Below are 6,005 nucleotides of genomic sequence, written 5' to 3' on the forward strand. Positions count from 1 at the left end.
TAGTTAATTATTTATTTACAATTACAATGAAAATGCCATGACAGGGAACAAACTATATCTAGTGCTTGTGGTCGTACACGTGCACTCACACATGCACAAATCTCTCTATGTATGCATTAGGTTGCCTCCCGAAAAACAAAATTACTGTAATTTGAGACTCTCAACAAAAAAAAAAAAATTACACTGAAAATGGCACAATTCCGAAATCTAATTTGACAAGGGCTGGCGGAAAATCATTTCACAGGACATCAAAATAATAACTGATTTTGTCACACTGCCATTCAGCCTGCAGTATTTCATCGATACTCCCACTATACTCGTTACTGAGGCTTTCTGCAACAGTTCTGCCAATTATTGTGGGTACACGTAATTCCAAGTTGTATATAGGGAATGGTCAACGGCGTAAGCGATTGCGTTGCAGCCTGTGCCCTATAAGCGCTAGGTAAGGACGTTCGCTGCTAGACTTGAGTTGTTGAAGTAGCGATTTCAAATTTATAAATGAGCAATAAGACCACCCGACCTTGACCCGCGGACCAACGAACCAACTTTAACAAAAGAATGGCTTCGCGGAAGTTACCGAGAGCAGCTTCGCCGCCCTTCCCACACCCTAACACGTACATGCTGGCGAATGCCAGTTCCGCAAGGTAGTCAATGCCGCAGCGGCTCGCTTCATACCATCCGGACGCATCGCGAAAGTTCACCCAAATTTACCGGCTGAAGCAGCTGTACTATCAAATGTGTGTGACCACCTACGCCAGGTCGATCCCGGGGATCCTCGCCTGAAGTACCTTATTTTGGAGATTCGGCAACTAGTAAATCAACACAAGCGGAGAAAGTGGGAATAGCCCTTGAAGTCCTGTAACTTCGCCTCTGATGTGAGTAAGCTCTGGTCAACAGTGAGGTCCATGTCCAACTCGACGAAGTGCGACGACAGTGCGGAAATTTCAGTCGAAGGATGAACCTTTCCGGAGCTATTTCGGTAGACAAGCCCAAATGAATGAGTGACCAGGAGTCTTCACAAACTGCCAAAAAACAGTGCACCATTTATTTTCACAAGGAGCCATCGAGAAGGTGAAAGCCGCCAAAGCCATTGAACTCGATGGAGTCTGTATGTTGATGCTGAAATATTTAGGGCCCGCGGGAGTAGTATACTTATTGGAGGTAATCAATCTGTCAATGGCCACTATCATCATTCCTGACGTATGGAAATCAGGGAGAGTGGTCCCAATGCTGAATCCGGGGAAACCCGCCAACAAACGAGACTCATATCGCCCGATAACGGTCCTTTCCCCGGTAGCGAAGGCACTAGAAGCCCTGCTACTCTCGTACTTCACCCACCACCTGACCCCAAACAAGTATGACACGGCCATGTTAAAAACACCAGACGGTTAACATTGAAAAAGGATAGGGCGTGAACTAGCAGCTTTCCCTGAAGGGAGATTTTTGTAGTAGCATGTGTATGTGAACAATGAATTTAATTGTTATTTTGCCATGTTGGCGGTTGCTGCAACTTGGTATATTTATATGTTCTTGATTGCACTCTTTTGATTTAATTTTCATTTTATTGAAAACATTGTTGTTAATTTATTTACTTATTTATTGAATACAGATTTATTGAATACATCTAAATTTAGTTATTTTATAAATTCATATGAACAATGCTACATATATAATTGTATTCAATTGACTTTGTTATGCATACATATTTAGTTAGTTAATATGTAAATTAGGTGCTCTATTCTGTAAATGTAATTATGGAAAATTTTGTATGAAACGATGTATGTATTTGTATATTGTATTTGTAAAACAAAATTGTAGGCAATCAATGTGTACATGTTTAAAATTGCACAAATTTATAAATTTGCATGAATATATGCGGACACTTCTTCTCCACAAATTAAGTGCGAAATGGGCTTTTGAACACCTAAATATTACTAGGGAAGCAATAAAATAAAATGTTTAGTATTCATTTCCAAAAAAATCATGGAAGTGGCAAAATATGAAATTATTTTTGCCGGAAAGTTTTAAATGAAAATTTTTCGAGTATAATGAATGTAAAAATTATAACCGAAATTAAGTAAAAATAAAATAAAGTAAAAGTGTATGATACCACAAAACATTTTTCTAAACTACTAATATTCATATCCTCCGCTTACACTTGCAGGAAAAGTCCTTCGTAACAAAATTGTCAATTCTGGCAACTATCTGGAAATCTCTTTTGGTCTTTCGGAAGACTAATGAAAGTCTGCTAACGAGGACGTTACTCTATTTCTCTTTAAGAAATAAGTTTTATAAAAATTTAATGAAATTCGGATCAGTATACATATATATGTTTTTCTTTTTAAAACAATAAAAACTAAAAACATGGGAAAATTAAATTGAAAAATAAAAAAATATTTGAAGAGAGATTATATGAAATTAAAAAAAATATTGTGTTTTAACAATAAAAACAGACTATTAATGGAAAAGTTAATTAAAATAATCTTTTTCAAAAAATTAAAATAAAAAAAAAATGATTTTTTTTAAACAATATGCATAATCAAAACGTTAAAATAAAATTAAATAAAAAGAAAGAAAATATAAATTTTAAAGAAAGGACAGAATTTATAACTAAAACAATGAAGGTTAAATTTTTGTTAACAATTAAGTCTGAATATTAAAGGAAAAGTTAATAAAAAAACTCTTTTCTAAAAATTTACAAATAAATGAAATCAAAAAAGAAAAAAATAATTTATAAACCACTTTCCGTCAAAAGAGCTTTTCATCATGAATGTAGGTAAGCAGTTTTTTTTTGCTGAAAAAAATATAATATGAAGATTCAAAGAAAATTTAATAAAAACGTACGAATAAATAAAAGTAAAAATAAATAAGTTCCTAAAAAAAGAGAACAATTAAATCAAATAAAAAAATTAAAAAAATATTTTTATTGAAAAAAAGAAAAAAGTCCGCTGCTCGAGGACTCGAAACCGAATCTCTTTAAGACTTCACCCAATTTTTTACTTTCCTTTGCCACTCATCCAATTACGTAATGTTATTTTGTTATTTACTCTTCACTCCATTACAAAAGGCTCAATCTTTCAAGTCGCAGAGCATCTGACAGCATATGAACTTAGTGCTAGTTGAAGGTGTCAAATGCCAGACATGAAGAACGCTTTCATTGCCATTTTGCTGTTTTATTGTTTCTTTATAATGAACTCAAATTACCAAAATTCTGTGCTTGAAGTATATTAAAAAGGTCGTTTAGTAATTGACGTCCGCTAATGCCCCATTGATGTTAGCAATTAGTGGAATGTTGGCTGTTAGCTTCAAATAATGCCAACTAGTTACATACATACTCGGCCGCTGTGGTGTAGTGGTTAGCAGTGCGCGCTTCCACTCCGCAACGCTTGGGTTCAAACCCTGGTCAAAGCAACATCGAAAAAAATATAGAAAAAAGGTTTTTTCTTAACAGCGGGCGTCCCTCGGCAGGCAATGGCAAACCTCCGATTGTATTTCTGCCATGAAAAATAGCTTCTCATAAAAATACAATCACCGTTCGGAGTTGGCGTAAAACTGTAGGTCCCTCCGCTTTGTGTGACAACATCAAGGCGCACGCCACAAATCGGAGGAGAATGCACTTTATTATCTTAAAATTGAATGGGCAACAAAAGCGCATAGAAATTTTTCTAAAGATTCTGAATAAAAAGTTAGGCGAGTGTATTCTAATGACCGCCAGTGTATTTTCCACATATCTTAAGCAAATGTGAAGCAAAATCTAAACTCAACAGATCGCTAAGTTATTACAAATTCTTATAATTTCTGGGTAATGGAGTACATACAAAATGAAATTTTGGTGTTTATGCGAACTTACGCGAAGTATGCATAATCAAACCATAACTTTTGCTTAACCTCCCATTACTAACATTAATTTTACAATACGGTTACTAACATCGTTCCCTCCAAACGAAGTGCAGACAATATTAATTTACTCACATTAACCCAAATTTTTAATCCGATTTTCACACTTGCCTTGGTTCCGATCAGCCAATTTTTTTTTTAATTAATTGTTTTCTGCTATAAAATTAAAATTTTGTTTACCGTGGTCACAAAGGACCATATTCTTATATAACGCAGAAGCTTCCAATTTTCAATGGGATTTGGGGGGAATAATTTCCCGTCGAAGCATTGCCGGGCGGCTCGTAGAACAAACACAGATCACTGTAGCCAGCACAAATAAACGTACACGATATTTCTTATGTCAGTATGATATTAGCGCAAATCAACAATCCGCCAAATAGAGAATGTGCAACAAATTTCTAGGTAAATACCACCACAAGAAAGGCCTGTAATATATGTGCATCGGTCTCACAGACCGAATCATAAAACCACAACGGCATCAACCACACCACTGATCAACCGAAAGATGTACACAGAAATAAAGTTCAAAAAGCTTAACTCTGTTGTACAGAAAGCTTTTATAATGTGCTCGGTCTGTGAGACAGCATGTTAAAGGGAAGGTTAAGGGCATCGCTACTGTTGCAGTATTAAAACTGAGGGCCTGACGAAAAATGAAAAAAAACGAATATAAAAATTATCGCCAATATATGGGCTAAGAAACAACTTAAGGGCTTATACAATCAAAGTTGTTCCTTAAAGCTATAGAAAATATATTTTGTAACAAAGTATAAAAAACTCAGTTAATCAAACTATTTATTTAATAATACATTATTTCAAGTAGGTTAACAATCATTTTAATTAAATATTTTAAAATAACCCTGTAGATAATTTCGTTTATACACTTAGTGGGGAATAGTTTAAATTAAATTTAATTTATCTAATGCAGCCAATTATTGGTGAACGTAAATGATAACCTACAAATGTTTGTGTTTTCTAGTAATAGCTTTAACATTTCCATAATTCATTTTAATGCTAACTTACAAGCTAACTACGTTACTTAGTCTATATTTAATAAATATGTGTATGTGTGTATATGTATGTGGTATTCATATTTGTTACTAAAAGCTTTCAATTTTGTGTATTTGTGTGAGTAAGATTTTTGTACGTGAAACACATAGGTAAGTAAGTGCACTGTAATTACATATCTAACGGGTGATTTTTTTGAGGTTAGGNATCGACAAATTTTGTTCAGCGATGAGGCTCATTTCTGGTTGAATGGCTTCGTAAATAAGCAAAATTGCCGCATTTGGAGTGAAGAGCAACCAGAAGCCGTTCAAGAACTGCCCATGCATCCCGAAAAATGCACTGTTTGGTGTGGTTTGTACGCTGGTGGAATCATTGGACCGTATTTTTTCAAAGATGCTGTTGGACGCAACGTTACGGTGAATGGCGATCGCTATCGTTCGATGCTAACAAACTTTTTGTTGCCAAAAATGGAAGAACTGAACTTGGTTGACATGTGGTTTCAACAAGATGGCGCTACATGCCACACAGCTCGCGATTCTATGGCCATTTTGAGGGAAAACTTCGGAGAACAATTCATCTCAAGAAATGGACCGGTAAGTTGGCCACCAAGATCATGCGATTTGACGCCTTTAGACTATTTTTTGTGGGGCTACGTCAAGTCTAAAGTCTACAGAAATAAGCCAGCAACTATTCCAGCTTTGGAAGACAACATTTCCGAAGAAATTCGGGCTATTCCGGCCGAAATGCTCGAAAAAGTTGCCCAAAATTGGACTTTCCGAATGGACCACCTAAGACGCAGCCGCGGTCAACATTTAAATGAAATTATCTTCAAAAAGTAAATGTCATGGACCAATCTAACGTTTCAAATAAAGAACCGATGAGATTTTGCAAATTTTATGCGTTTTTTTTAAAAAAAAAGTTATCAAGCTCTTAAAAAATCACCCGCTACATACAATAACAAATTGGGAAGGTCAGTGGTACATTAAGCCAAATATATGTATGTACTTACTCGTATTTGTATACGACACACGCGTGCTCCAACAACAATAAAATTGTATTTCCGACTTTAACATTTGATTTATTGACATTAGTTGTATTCATTG

Source organism: Rhagoletis zephyria, unplaced genomic scaffold, assembly GCF_001687245.7.
Source record: "Rhagoletis zephyria isolate East Lansing unplaced genomic scaffold, Rhagoletis_zephyria_1.1 Rzeph_scaffold_00526, whole genome shotgun sequence".
Taxonomy (NCBI): domain Eukaryota; kingdom Metazoa; phylum Arthropoda; class Insecta; order Diptera; family Tephritidae; genus Rhagoletis; species Rhagoletis zephyria.